The 14,500-nt window shown below is 56.0% G+C and overlaps 1 protein-coding gene across 2 annotated transcripts in view; it reads right to left on the bottom strand.

The window, feature by feature from the left end:
• The window catches only part of PEA15 (proliferation and apoptosis adaptor protein 15), a 35,851-nt gene extending 22,047 nt beyond the window's left edge, over positions 1 to 13,804 (bottom strand). Inside the window, exon 1 of one of the 2 annotated variants that reach the window (XM_032796302.2) lies at positions 13,619 to 13,804. The gene's annotated coding sequence lies outside the window, so the exon portion shown is untranslated. The remainder of the gene's footprint in view (positions 1 to 13,618) is intronic. The other variant, XM_032796303.2, reaches the window with a different exon arrangement.
• Between the last annotated feature and the right edge of the window lie 696 nt (positions 13,805 to 14,500).

Below are 14,500 nucleotides of genomic sequence, written 5' to 3'. Positions count from 1 at the left end.
ACCCCTGAAATTCTGGCCCCACTGAGATCATGGGCAAACACTCCCATTGATCCACAGAGTCTCAGGCCATCAGGAACCACTGCGATCATCCCTCTGACCGGCATAACTCGGGCAATAACCAGTGCCGAGCTTTTAGACAAATATCCCCTCTTGATTTAAAGATTGTGGGTGATGCAGAATCCCCCACAACCTTTAGGAAACTGATCCAGTGGTTAATTTCTCTCTGTTAAAAATTTACACCTTATTTCCAGTCTGAATCGGTCCAGCTTCAACTTCCAGCCGTTGGATCATGTTGGACCTTTCTCGGCTAGACTGAAGAGGCCATTATTAAATATTTGTTCCCCAGGTAGATATTTATAGGCTGTGATCAAGTCTCCTCTTCACCTTCTCTTTGTTAAGCTAAACAGTCTGAGCTCTTTGCGTCTCTCGCTCTCAGGCAGGTTCTCTCATCTTTTAATCATTTCCGTGGCTCTTCTCTGACCCCTCTGCAATTTATCAAAGTCCTTCTCGAAGAGGGGACTCTAGAACTGGACATAGGATCCCAGCAGTGGTCGCACCAGTGCCAGATACAGAGATAAAATAACCTCTCTGCTCCCTCTCACCATTCCCCTGTTTATGCCTCCCCCACCCAAGAGCCCATGAGCTCTTTTGGCCACCGCATCCCACTGGGAACTCATGTTCAGCTGATTATTCACCACGATCCCCAAGATCTTTCTCACGGTCCCTGCTTCCCAGGATCAAGTCCCCCATCCTGTAAGTACGGCTACACTCTATGTTCCTAGCTGTGTACATTTACATGCAGCCGTATTTAAACGTATCGTCTGCTGGTGCCCATGGACCAAGCGATGCAGATCGCTCTGTCGGTGACCTGTCCTCTTCATTCACTGCTCCCCAAACTTTAGGTCACCTGCAAACTTTAGCAGGGATGATTTCAGGTTTTCGTCCAGGTCATTGATATAAATGTTCCACAGGGTAGGCCCAAGAACCGATCCCCACAGGACCCCGCTGGAAACACGCCCACCCAATGACGATTCCCCAGTTACAATTACATTTTGAGACCAGCTTTTAATCCCTTTAATCTGGGCTGTGTTTGTTTTATATTCTTCACGTTTTTTTTAATCAAAATGTCAGGCTGTGCCAAGCCTGACGCTGGGCAGGAGTCTTAGCACGTTCTATCTATTGGCTTCGCTGAGAGCAGGATGGGCCAGTCCTCGCACTTATCTTGGCCCACCCCGAGCAGGAAGAAGAGCCCCTCAGGGGTGGATGGGGACACACTGCCTCCCCCTCCGTCTCCCCATCGGGACCCCCATCCTGGAGACAGTGGGAATCCCAGCTCCATTCCATACCCCTCCTCCCTGCCCCTCTTTATCTCCTCCAGACAATCTGCTTAGTGTGGATCACATGGCCCGGATCTGCCGTGATGGGAATTGCACTGCTATCAGCTGACCCCATTTGGGCAGAAGTAATCTCCTGCCTTGCTGCCCTCCTGAACGCTGGCGCTGCCCTAAATACAACGGCTCGGGGGGCTGGGAAAGAGATGGCAGCTGAGGTGGGGCCTGTGGCTCTGACAGGATGTAGCACAGGAACGGGGATGCAGGAAGCTGGTTGTTAACCAGTGGAAACAACCCAAACAGGGCTCCTGCTTGTTTCCTTCCTCTCTCCCTCCGCATCTTCCTGTCTTTGTCCCTTGCTGTTCATCGCTGCACACACAGGTGTGCGAGGAGGGATGGGGGGACGAGTAATCCTGGGTTCTAGGCCAGCCCTGGGATTGGAGTGGGCGCTGGTGGTTAGAGCAGGTGGCTGGGAGTCAGGACTCCTGGGTTCCATTACTGATTCTGCCCCAGTACAATCACATGCCCAGTCCATGACAAATCCTCCTAGTTACTCCTCCTCCAACCACTAACGCTCTGTATGCAGCAATGACACCTGCCATTCGAGGTGCTCCAGGTGCTTTGCAAACATCATTTTAAGTGTTTGGAGATGTAATTATGCAGCTTTTGGGGGGCTTTTCCTTAAATATCCTGCAGCTGGCTTTCTCCAGGCAGGCCCAGGTGATGCAGGAGCTTTCTGTGATGTGTCCGTTTCTTTGGAGAGCATCCAGCACCAGAGACAGATCGGTTGTCAGCCTCCAGCAGGCTGTTGATCTCGGAGCTGTTCGGCACAAGTCCTGGATTAGGGGATCACGTCGGCAAACTCGTTGCTGTCCCATGGGGGAGCTGAGCTCCCTTGTTCATATCACTCCTGTGCCAGGTTGGTCTGTACGTGGATTTAACCACAGCACCTGCCCCGCCACCCTTTCAGTTTTGCTGTGAGTTTCGAGATTGAGTCAACAGGGTTTTTTTAATCTCCGAAGCAGGAAGAGCTCTTCCTCCAGCTGCTTGTTTACAGATTTTCAGATAAGCATCTGTGGGGCAAACCCACGGCCAGCCAATTGCGGCCAAGGGAAGAACCAATTTAGCCTCAGCGGATTCAGCGACTGTTGGTTGGCTAGGATTATTTCTGGGGGATGCTATGCAGCAGCAGCTAACACAGAGGCTTTTCTAGCCGCGTGAGCTGAAGACATGTCAGACTGGGCACAGTGCATGGATGAGGGATGAACTGGTGGCTCAGGCACTGGACTAATGCAGCTGCCTCTGCCGCCTAAGTCCAAAATTTCAGTGCCACGGAGATCCTCAAAGCCTTGCAGCACTGATGCCCAAGGTTTGGCCTCAGTTCCCCTCTACCCTGGCTCCCCCATCTGTGACATGGGAGAGCAGTGCTATTGATCTGTAGCTCCATCAGTCATGGAGCAGGACCCCAGGGTGCTAGGGGCTGTACAAACACAGTCTCTGCCCCAAGAAGTTGACAGTCTAAGCAATAATTCTCCCCTCTTCACAGGGATTTCAGGAGAGCCAACGAGGTGCTCAGAGATGTGTGTTCGAACGAGGCGGGAGAACCGGCCCTTTGGCACGTAAAAGACCATCAGGATGCATTCACTTGAACAGCTCCGACTGGGCACCCATGGGGTGCACTGGTCTCAATGAAGCGAGACAATTCCGACTGGAAATGAGGGTCACGTTTTCAACTGTTAGGAGAGCGCCCAGGACCGTGGAGAAGCTGGTGTCTTCAGAACGACTCCCTCCTGGCACTGCCCTCGGACGTAAACCTTGGTGCACATGAGATCTGTGGCAGCAAAAACCAAAGACAGCCCAACCAAGTCGAAGCCGGGTAACGACCCCAGATGGGAATATGAGGAGCCTGCGCAAATACGGACTCTCCCTGATGCAGTGACCCCTGCCAGCACCCCATACTCCTGAAGAGCCAGTCGAGATAAGGGACACCACCTGGTCTCAGCTGTGGTGTGGAGTGACCAGGTACGACAGAGATCAAGGGTCACAGTGGATTCTCCATCCTTGGCCAGCTTTAAATCAAGACTGGATGTTTGCCTAGAAGATCTGCTCTGGTTCCAACAGGAATTAACTCAGAGCCGTTCTCTCTCCTGGGTATCCAGGAGGTCAAACTAGTTGATCCCAGTGCTCCCTTGACATCAGACTCCCAAGCTCAGGGTTCTGTGCCTTGCTTCATGCTGCATCCCTCGCCCCCCACACAAACACCTGCACAGAACAAGTCTCCATGGAGGAAAACGCCTCCAGAAGCAGCAGAGAGTGTGTTGAGCCAATTCCTCGGCAGGAAGCGCTGGAAGAGTGCCCAGGCCCTGGTAAGGTGCCATCCCAATGGCAAAGCATCATTTGTTACACAACCAATCACCCCAGAAGCAATTTTTAAAAACAATAAAACAAGCCAACGGCAGCACATGAGCTGAAAATGCATCATGTGGCTGGCTCGCCCATAGGACAGCAAGGGGTGTCTCTGTGCAGGCTCCCTCCCACCCCAGTTCTGCTGGTGCCCCTCAATCCTGACCCGCGGAATTTTTTCCATTTTAAATTCCGATAAATAACAGCAAAAATTGTTGCAAGAATGTTTGTTTTCCATCCAGCTTTGCAAATAACAAGGGAGGCGAAGCAACTCCCGTGAGGTCGCACAGCCAACCCTGGGTAAAGCTGGCAAGAGAACCCAGGAGTTCTGAGGCCCCAGCAGCCCCTAACCACTGCCCCACGCTGCCTCCTGCATACCAGCCAGACGTTTGGTGGCTTCTGCAGCCACTGACCATTTGTGCATGCCGCCTGCAAGTCCCCCAAGGCTAAGTCGTAGCAAGGGACATGAGAGCAAGAAGCTCAACGCATCCTCTGGGAAGGGAGAGGCTCGGTGCCTGGCCTGGAAGTCAGGAGACCTGGGTTCCATCTGTGCCACTGCCATGCAAGTCCCTTCTCCACTCTGTGCCTCAGTTTCCCCTCCCACCTAGATTCCCTTGGGAGACTTTCCCCAGCTTGGGCTAGTTTCCCTCACTCCCTGCTCCTGGTCACAGCACTCAGCAAATCCCTCTCCCTGCCTGCAGACCCTTGTAGTGCCCTCTCTCTGTCAGCTCCCATCTCCCCCAGCTCATGATCTTGCTCTGGCTCATCTTTCAGCCCACTTCAGCACGTCAATTTTTCTATTAACAAGGCACCAACCATAATGCCCTGAGAGCTCCATGAAGCGAAGGCTGGGATTCTACAGCCTGATTCTCAGTCAGCTCCCTACTTGCACCAGAGCAGGAGGCTTTAAGCCACCTTTGCACTCGTCATATTCTAGGGCTATGCAGAGGCCAGCCCAGCCCCCAGTGTTAGTTAGAGCAGCCTCGGGGCAGCTCTAACTTACGCTCTGCTCCCCATAGTGCCTCTATGGCCCCAGCAAGCAGAGAACGGGCAGGGCCCAAGGCATTCCAGCCACAGCCCCCGTTGGGTGGGTTCAGACACTTCATGCCACCCCAGGGGGATTCTCGGAGGGCCATTCCCAGTCACCACTTGCAGAGGGGCCTGAGTGTGACTGAGGAGCCCCATTACTTGCCCGGCAATGGCCCCCACTAGCCCTCTGTCTCGCCAGCACAATGTGCTTCCCCTCCACTTTCTGCACAAAGGGGCTGGCAAGGGGCAGGAAGCAGGAACTTGAGTGACCCGATGGCTCCCCGATTTCTCCAGCCTTGTGGGTGCCTGGGGAGTGCCAGTCATTCCATGCATCTCGGTTCCTTTCATATTGCTTCCCCCGGCCCTGTTTCCCCCCAACCCTCATCACAGCCTCTTGACATACTTATTCCCCAACCCCCATAGGACCAGAGACCTGCCAGGGCAGCTGCTTTCTTGCCAGTGTCACAGGGCCCAGAGAAGCAGAGATTTTGGATGTGATACCAGGCATGTGATACCAGGTAGGGCCGTGGGTTTCAGCCCCTTGCGGCCGGGCGGGGGATCTGGCTCAGTGGAATTCCCATTGTAGCAGATGTGGAATATTTAACCTGACCCTGGACTGAGATCCCCCGTGTCTGCTGAAAGCATTGGCAGGTTCGAGTTTCCTCCCAACAGCTGGAAATAATATCAAGATGAACAAGAAGACGGAGCCGATTCCCTCTCCCTCTCTCCTCCCACTTTCCCATTCCTTCGCTCTTTCCCCATCTTTCTTTCTTTCCTTCCTCTGATCTTGCTCCATCATCCTCAGCTCCAAGAAGCAGCACCCCTGGTGCTCTTTTCACACCCACACTGCATTGTTCCCCCCCACACACACACACAACACCTCTCCCCACACACAAACACTTTGGATCTAACTTGGTCAATCAATGCAAATCCTCCAGCAAGCGGGGCCCCCCCGGAAATGGAATGGAATGTCCGGTCGGCTGCTGGAGCCATGAAGAAAAGCTCAGGGACACAAACAAAAGACGAGCAGAGTGTGTGTGTGTGTGGTGGGGGGGTTGGTGTGTGCCCCAAACAATGGGACTTTTATTCGGCGATTCCAAGCACCCAAATCCCCAGGACAATGCCAAGTGACTGGCAGCCCTGTACTGCAAGCACAGCATTGACACCCAGAGAGAGAGAGGTCTTTCAGAGACAGGCCTGATAGTTAACTGTTTCTGGGATGCCCCCAGAGGCGGCTAGTCACCACGCTGCATGCTGGGGAAATTCAGAGGGACAGAACTCAGATCCTCCTGCTCCAAAGGCATGGCCCCCTGCCGGAGAATCACCATCAGCTGCCAGCACTACGGGGCCTATGACACACGGAGGAGCAGCTCTAATTCATCCAGTAGAGGGCAGCGGGGGTGCACTCATGCACTAACCCAGCTCAGCAAAGGACTTTGCAATGATGCAGCCACTTCTCTCCAAGCACTTTCCAAACATTCCTGAACTATGAGCAAGGGGACAAGTATCATCATCCACATGTTGAACGGGTGAGGAAAGTGAGTCAGAGGGTAACTCACTCAAGAGTTTGCTGAAAGCCTACAGCAGAATCAGGAATAGAAACCAGTTCTTACCGCCAGCCCCCTGCTCAAGCCACTACTCCCGCGTCCCCTCCTAGAGCCACTGGGACGCAGGAGTCCTGACTCCTGCTCCTTTGATATAATGATGAGGCCACCCTCCCTTCCAGAGATGAGACTAGAGTCCAGATGTTCCTGCCTCCACCCCCTTGCTTTAAACCCTGGATCTCACTTCCGCTGTGAGTCCTGGTCAGAAGAAAATATTTAAAACCAAAGGGGGAACTACACAAAACAGGAAGGGTTTTCCCAGCCCATTTCACCACAGTTTAAACATGAGCCCGCTGGGCTGGCAAATCCACCCTCTTTTGGAACCACTTTGCTCCTTTCTCAGCTACCACTAGAAATGGATGACAATTTTTGGCCATAACTTGGGAGGTAAATGCCAATTCAACCAAACAAATGTTTTGCTCATTTCGTGTCACTTGCACTGAAATTGTTCCCTTCACAACAAAACAAATTTGGGGAGGGGAAGGAGAAATCCGTTTTGGTTTTTATTTTCAATTTAAAAAATTACTTTCAAAATCTCCTTCAGTTTCATTTGGCAAAAATGCAAACCCATCTAACAATGCTCAACATCGAAATGAATCAGACTGATTTTTGTCAAAGCAAAAATGTTTTGTTCGACCTAAAATGTCAGCTTGGGGTTTTTTTGGCTTCTTGTTTCACTGGTAATTTTGAAAATGTTCTTTTTCCATCCGACCCAGAACAACTCTTTTCCCCCCAGGCACCAATTTTCAAAACGACCAGTGTGTAAGGAGGGGAGGTGGACAAAAAAAAAAGAAAACGATTCACCCAGCTCTAGTGGTCACGATTCTGATTTGCACCTGCAGCCAAGTAACAGCTCCCCAACCTCCCCTTCCTGCCCCCTCCACCACGGAAAAATTGGGACAGGTGGTTCAGAGTCTCTCATAGTTTTGATGCCAAAAGAGCCATTTGGGCAGATTTCCCAGTGAGTGACACTGGGGAAGGGCAAAGAAAACACCTCATGTGATCAGCCAACTCTCTTTAGTGGGGAAATGGCAAGCCCATTGGTGGAGTATTTTGTTATCTAATCACCAGCAGTATCATGCTTCAGGGCAGAAGCTAAGGGGTCAGGAGGGAACTGACCAGGGCGCAGCAGGTTCTCCCATCACTACACGTTCCTTCCTCTGAAGTGGTTGGTGCCGGGTGATGCTGGAGACAGGATACCCAGCAAGATGGGCCCATGGCCACAGCATAGCAGTGCAGGGGTGCAGCAGTAGGGGACGGTGGCCCTGTTCTGAGGCTACATCTGGGGGCTGCCTGTGCCAGCCCCCGGTACTGGCCTTGCTCCTGAGGAGGCTGCACTGCCAGGCCTCACCACGTGTGCCTGGCCTGCAGGGAAGTTGACCAGGCCTTGGTGCCCCTGGGTGAAAGTGTCAGGCTAGTGCTGTGACAAATCCTTGCCTATACCCCCTCCCCCCGCTGCTCTGAGGGGAGGTGCTAAGTCAGGGGCCACAGCCCCCCATCCTGAACCAGGAGTAGGGCTGCTGCTGGGTTAACCTCCCGTGGGCTGGCTGCCACACATGACTTCATGCTGCTAGAGGAGCCAAGTTGCGCTGGGAGCTGTCAGACATTGGGTGTCCACATCCTCCCCACCACACACACAATGGTTTCTCCCAGCTGAAGGGCTTGCAATGAAGATAAAAGCCCTACTACTAGGAACAGCTGTTGGGGGAGCCTTCTTCAGCTCATGTGGTGAGGCTGTGATGCTGAGAGATTGTTGCTTGGCAGGCATAGACTGAGCCGTGCCCCAGGCAGACCTGCAATGTGCACAGGTCGTACTCCAGATGAGCTGCAGGCTGGGACAAGACACACAGGGAGTCATTATGTCTATACACAGAGGGAAGTAGGGGGCCAGTGCTGGAGCTGGGAGTCAGGACTCCTGGGTTCCATTCCCAGCTCCGACTTGTTCTGTCGCCTTGGACAAACTCACTGTCTCCCCGTGCCTCAGTTTTCTCTCTCTGTAATATGGAAATAATGATATTGGCACCTACCAGAGAGGCCTTCATGATTATTTCTAAAAACACTGGGAAGTGCTCAGATGACACATGCTGCGGGAAGTATGGGAAGCATCGTTCTAATCACAGACTTAGCCCTGCCTGGCCGGCATCCGATGCTTTCACCTGGGAGACATTAGTCAGAGACTCCAGCTGACCAGATCCTGCCCCCCGGGGACGGAAATCCAGATCCTTGCACACTTTGTCCCCCGGAGACGGGACTCCAGATCCTTGCACACCCTGCCCCCGGGTGACAGGATTCAGGACAGCCATCCCAGACGAGTGATACAGCGGGCAGGGTCAGATGACAGCCCTTAGTGGCAGGTATGAAATACACAGGTCGATCAATAGATCACGTCGAAGGGGTGTGTGGGGATAGAGAGATCCATTGCCTCTTCCCCCACACAACAGTCAGTTCTACTCTCAGATGGGATTAGAAAACACCATCCCTGACGGACAAAGCTGGCACAGTTGCTGCTGAGGCGGGAGAGAATCTGCTGCTAACCCTTCACCTCCACCAGCCCCCGAGATCTCGCTCTGGAAGGACAGTACCCGCCACGCCACTGTGATGGTTACAAAGTGGGGGGGATTCGTTACAGAGGCTGACGGACACATTTAGACCCTGGGGCTCTCGCTGGCTCCTGGCCTGCCTTGCCTATGCCTGGCTGGGTTTAGCAGCCTTGCCAGCGACCACCCCGCGTTCCCAGGGCGAAGGGGGCTGGATTGAGGGGAACATCTCAGCCATTTCGCAGAGTCTTTGGCCCTCTTCTTGGTCCCTGCCCAGATGCCCGTAAAGTGGAGGCAAGGCCTGTCCTGTCATAGAATCTCAGAGTTGGAAGGGACCTCAGGAGGTATCTAGTCCGACTCCCTGCTCAAGGCAGGACCAATCCCCAGACAGATTTTTACCCCGTTCCCTAAATGGCCCCTTCAAGGATTGAACTCTCAACCCTGGGATCAGCAGACCAGTGCTCAAACCACTGAGTTATCCCACCCCCTGTGTTTGCAGCTTCTGACGGTGTGGGTGTGTTTGCAGCTTCGGACGGTAGGCATGTGGACAATATGGGTGACATGTCTCCCTCTAGTGGCTGGTCAGCGGATGAGGATAAGACCCTACTACTGCCGCCTGCTAACAGGGCTGCTCCTTTAGCTCAAGTGGTAGAAGACCATGTCTTTAATGCCAAAGGTCCTCTCATGGCCCACAAACGGGACTGTTATGACAAGTTTGGCACATACAGAGGTACGGTGGGGAGGGCACAGAACTGGGACTCAGATCTGGATGCTATGCCTGGCTTGCCCTTGGGCAGGTCACTTCCCCTCTCTGGGACTCAGTTTCCCCTCCCATGCTTGTCTGTCTGGTTTATTCAGATTCTTGGGAGTGGGGACTGGGACGGTGTCTGTGCAGTGCCCTTAGGGCCTCAATGTACTGTCAGACACACAGTTAGAATTCCAGCTGGCCTGCAGCAGTTTCTTGGCAATGACAGAAGGGGAAAGGGGTCTACTCCCAGCAGTCAGACTTTCGAGGGACTGACTCGTAGCCCACACAAGAGGATGGGACTCAGGGTTTATAGTTGGCTGATCTGCAGGTCCAAGAATCCAAAACAGCCAACTGTGGGGCTGGGTAAGACTGCACACCCCCACAGCCCCCGTCTGCACAAGTACCCGCCCTCCTGGCAAGCATCACAACAGCAGCATGCACGTGATTGTGAGCACACCGGGGCGCAGCCCTAGCACTGTGGGGTGGGAGAGGAGCCGGCGATCACACGGGGACAGGGACGGGGCAGCAGCCGCATGGGGACAGGGAAGGGCTTCTCTGCCATGCACCACAGCCCGTGTGCCGATGAGATGTACGGAGGGGACGTGATGAGAGCTGCTAGCAATTTCCGATGTGATTGTTTAATCGCCAAAGGCACTGAGGGTGTGGGTGGGTGGCGGGGGAGATGCCTGTGAGGGGAGGAGATTATAGAACAGCAACTTTCTGCTGCCCGTCACATGACGCAGCCCGGCCAACGCCCGCATCACACTCTCACTCCCAATCTGGCCCCTTTCCCCTGCATTCCTTCTCCCCACCTCTTCCCCACTCCCCCTTGGCCTGACAGCTGGGAAATCTCTCTTTAACCTCCCTCCACAAGCCCACCCTCTGCCCCTTCATTCGGCTCCACACCAGGACAGGGCATCGCGACCAGTCTCTGCACAGAGGCCCGGATGGCTGCTCTCGAGGGGTCTCCGCAGCACCGCCACATGGTTCGGCTCAGAGACAAGCGGCCCAGATCCCAGGGCTGGAGTCCATCTGCCAGCTCCTGCCCCATTCAAGCATATGGAGCCGGCTCGAGAACGGCTTTCTGCGCTGCTGGCTGGAGCGTGACTGATGAGACCCAGGCTCCACTTCCTTTCGCCCCTTACCCTCAGCAATGCTCCCCGTCCTCCCACAATGGCAGAACCATGTGGGAGGGCTCAGGCTGTCACCGCAGGGGTCACAGCTGCCCTAGGAAGGATACAGCCAGTATACACTAGTGCAGGGCTGGGAGGTTGGGGAGGGGCTGATGGACCGTGAGCATGGGGGTGGGGGGAAACAAGACAACGAAGGCCCTGTGAACTCTTTTGCTCAGGGTGAGCATGCTCAGGCCAGTGGGTTTCCCAAATGGTGTGGGGTGTAGGAACCCCAGTTTGGGGTGCCTTAAAGAGCTCAGATTTTCAGGAGGTGCTCCCCGAAAACTCGCATCTCTGTTGACAATTGCAGCCACAGCAACTTTCACTGGGGGGCAGCGGGACAAGTGACTCTCCCCCCGCCCCTCCCCGGGCTGCCACAGATAGCCAAAGAGCCACCAGAGTAGCGGCTGTGTCAGCTGCCAGGAGAGAGGGGACAGCCCTGGGGGAATGGCACAGGGTTGGGGGAGATGACACCCAGGATTTTCAGCACACTGAGCGCAGAAAAGTCGGTTCATGTGCCTGGATAGGAGCGAGGTCTTTAGAAAGCCCAACCCTGAGCTCCTGGGAGCGCAACCTGTGCACTCCTGCAGGGCTCCGGTGCAGAGATCAGGCACCAGGAGCACGGCCAGGTTGTGGATAACCGAGGGGCTCGGTTACCTGGCGTCCTGTGTGCACCAGGGTGTCTAGACCAAGAGCTGGAGTCTCATTCTAGACCCAGGCACGTCCACTGCTCGCTGAAGAGCTGAGTGCTGTGGGTGCGCGTGACAGGATTGAGTGTTGGTGGTAGAGGGGGGCATCGCTAGATCTAGGTACACAGAGCCCCAGATTCTCCATCACAAGACAGAGGGGGTTTCTCAATTACGGTTCCTGCCAGAAGGGTCTACAGGGGCCTTGGAGCAAATGAGAACCACGCCCCACATCTTTCCCCAAAGCCCCAAGTGAGCCACCCAGCACCAGAAACGTTTCCATCTCAGGGGCTCCTGCTTGGCCGCTCACATTCAGGAGGCAGGAATGGAGGATTCGCAGCAACCAGGGGAGTCCTAGAGAATCAACAATAACAATGCCTCCCGCACTTTTCATCCGAGGGCCTCTAGAAATAGCTCCCTGCCCTCGAGGAGGGCTCAGAATCATCAGCCCGATGCGACAGGTGGGTAAACCGAGGCACAGAGGACATGACATGCCCAAGGCCACGCACAGAGTCAGCAGCATAGGCGGGGCTAGAACCCAAGTGCCGTGACTCTGCCCTGTGCCCTCGCATCTAGACCCTACTCCCCTCCAGGGCTGGAGATAGAACCCAGGAGTCCTGACAGCTCTCCCGGATCTAACCCCTGCAGCCCACTGCCTCATACTGACCATGTCTCCAGCAACCCACAGTTGTCGTCTAGTGGTCAGAGATTAGGCACAGTTAGGAGCATCACCCCAGGGACCTACTGCACTGGAAGTAAATAGCATTAAGGGGCAGAGAGAACAGCTGGGAAAGTTGGTCTGGGGGCCCACACCCCTAAGCTGTGAATGGCACAGTGCCCGGTGCCTGGCCTGGGGAGCTCAGCCAGGTAGGTTTTCTACTGGGAAGATGCCACTGCCACCACCAAGTTCGCTGAGGGGAGATCTTATTAACAACACCGTTTCCTACCTGGGTTACGGCAGCCGAGAGCAGGGCCCCACTGCGCCAGGCACTGCCCCAGGACAGAGTCCCTGCCCCAAGCAGCTCACAAGTGAAATGACACAGGAGACACGCTGCCCCCATGTTACAGGTGGGGAGATTAAGGGAGTCAGACCAGGTGGCAGAGGCTGGGATGGAACCCAAATCTCCCACAAACCCAGCAGCCCTTTCCATGCTTCCAGGTGTTCAGATGCTGCCTCCCAGGCTCCTTTTGCCATGTTGCCCAGAGATTTCCTTTGAAAACAGGTCCCAGGGCAGCCCAAACCTCTGCCCTGAAACAGCCTCCCATCCCCAGCAGAACAGAGCCCGATCCAACAGCTTCCATGGTCAGCCACTGAATCACGCTGGCGGGCCGTGACATGGCTGTTCCTTGGCGTGGGTATTGCCTGCCTCTGGATTTCACCACTTCCTTCCGGGCAGCCCCAGCCCTGAAATCCCCTCCTCCCCCTCCAGATCTTTGAGAGGAAGCCCCCTGCAGCTGCCAGAACAGAAGCCCTGGTGTTTGGGTCTGGGGGGATTTGCAGCTCCAGTAGGGTGGGGAGGGACTGGCCTGGTCCCCACAGGAGAGGTAGCAGAAGAGATTTCCCAGGCTCGCCAGCTCCCTGGGATAGAAGCAGTGCTTGTACAGCACCGAGCACAAGGAAGGGGGAGCTAATACCCAACTCCCGGAGGAGGGGGGCTGCATCAGCTAGGCACAAGGAAGGGAGAGCCTGGTGCTTTCGCGGGGTTAGACACCAATCTTTAACTCTTACCGCGCCGCCTCCAGCGTGTGCTCCCAGCTGTCCCTGGAGCCAGCTCGGCGCTGCTCGGAGACACCCAGAGCCGCTACGCGTGAGCGCTGGGCAGGGCTCCCTGGGGGGCGGCGGGAGTCGAAATCTCGCCCCACGCCGCGCGTGAGGGTCCCGCCCAGGGTGCGGGCGCACTGGGGTTCGTCTGCCCGGCGCAGGGTGGGGCTCTCCGGCCGGGCGCTCCGGGGAGAGCCAGCGGCTGGCGCGGAGCAGGAGCTGGGAGAGGCCGGGCCCTTTGCCGGGGCGCGACCCGCTGAGCAAGCGGGGAACCAAGCCCCGATTCCCCCCGCCCCGCCCCGGGGAAACCTTCCGGGTCCAGCCCGGCTCGGCGGCAGCGACTTACCGGCTCCGGGGCTGGCGCTGGCACCAGGCGCTGGGGGCTGAGCCGGGGCCGGTCCGCTGGGGGCTGGGGCTGGGGCTCAGGCTCGGGGCGGTCCCGCTGCGCTCGGGGCTCTCAGCGCCGGAGGGCGAGCGAGGGAGACGGAGCCTTTGTCTGCATCCTCCTGGCTCGCCGGGCTGGGGAGCGCGGAGCGCAGCAGCCTCCGCCCGCCGATTTAACCCCTCGCATGCCACGCCCCTGCCACGCGCCGCCTCCCTGCGCCCGCCCCCTCCGCGGAGACACCGGAGCTCGGGGCTGGCGGCCCCGGAGCCCGGGGGGCGCGCGTGGCTGGCTGGCCCGAGGGGGAGTTGCAAGGGGAGCACGCGGGGCTTGCTGGGATCAGCCCAGGTGCCTTTGGAAAGCCCAACCTCCGGCACGTTCCCGCCCGGGGCTTGAGCGACCCAAACACCGCGGGGTGGCCAAGGGCCGGGGCTAGCCGCGCCCACCGGAAAGCGAAACTGACCCGTTCTCTGGGGAGGGGGCAGAGGTGCAAACTGCAGCTGTTTCAGCAGGGCCCAGACCCAGTGGGGCAGAGCCTAAGCCCAAAGGGTGACCCAGCTCCCATCCCTGGAGCAGAGAACCTGCCAGTGTCCCAGAAGGGTATTTCCCACCCGTTGGCCACTTGCCATCATCCCTTCACACAGGGCAGTTAGTTACCCCAGCTACACTCACCGATTTGTTATTGTAGGGTCACCCGGCAATGAGGGGCTGCACTCACTGGTTTGTTATTGTAGGGTCACCCGGCAATGAGGGGCTGCACTCACTGGTTTGTTACTGTAGGGTCACTTACCAGTTTCTGCACTGCTGACTCTGACCCAGGGAGCTGGGAAGTGAAAAAGCAGCATC

This window comes from Chelonoidis abingdonii, chromosome 11 (assembly GCF_003597395.2).
Source record: "Chelonoidis abingdonii isolate Lonesome George chromosome 11, CheloAbing_2.0, whole genome shotgun sequence".
In the NCBI taxonomy this organism is placed as follows: domain Eukaryota; kingdom Metazoa; phylum Chordata; order Testudines; family Testudinidae; genus Chelonoidis; species Chelonoidis abingdonii.
Note: the sequence above shows the minus strand (reverse complement) of the source record. Positions and strands in the feature narration are given on the sequence as shown.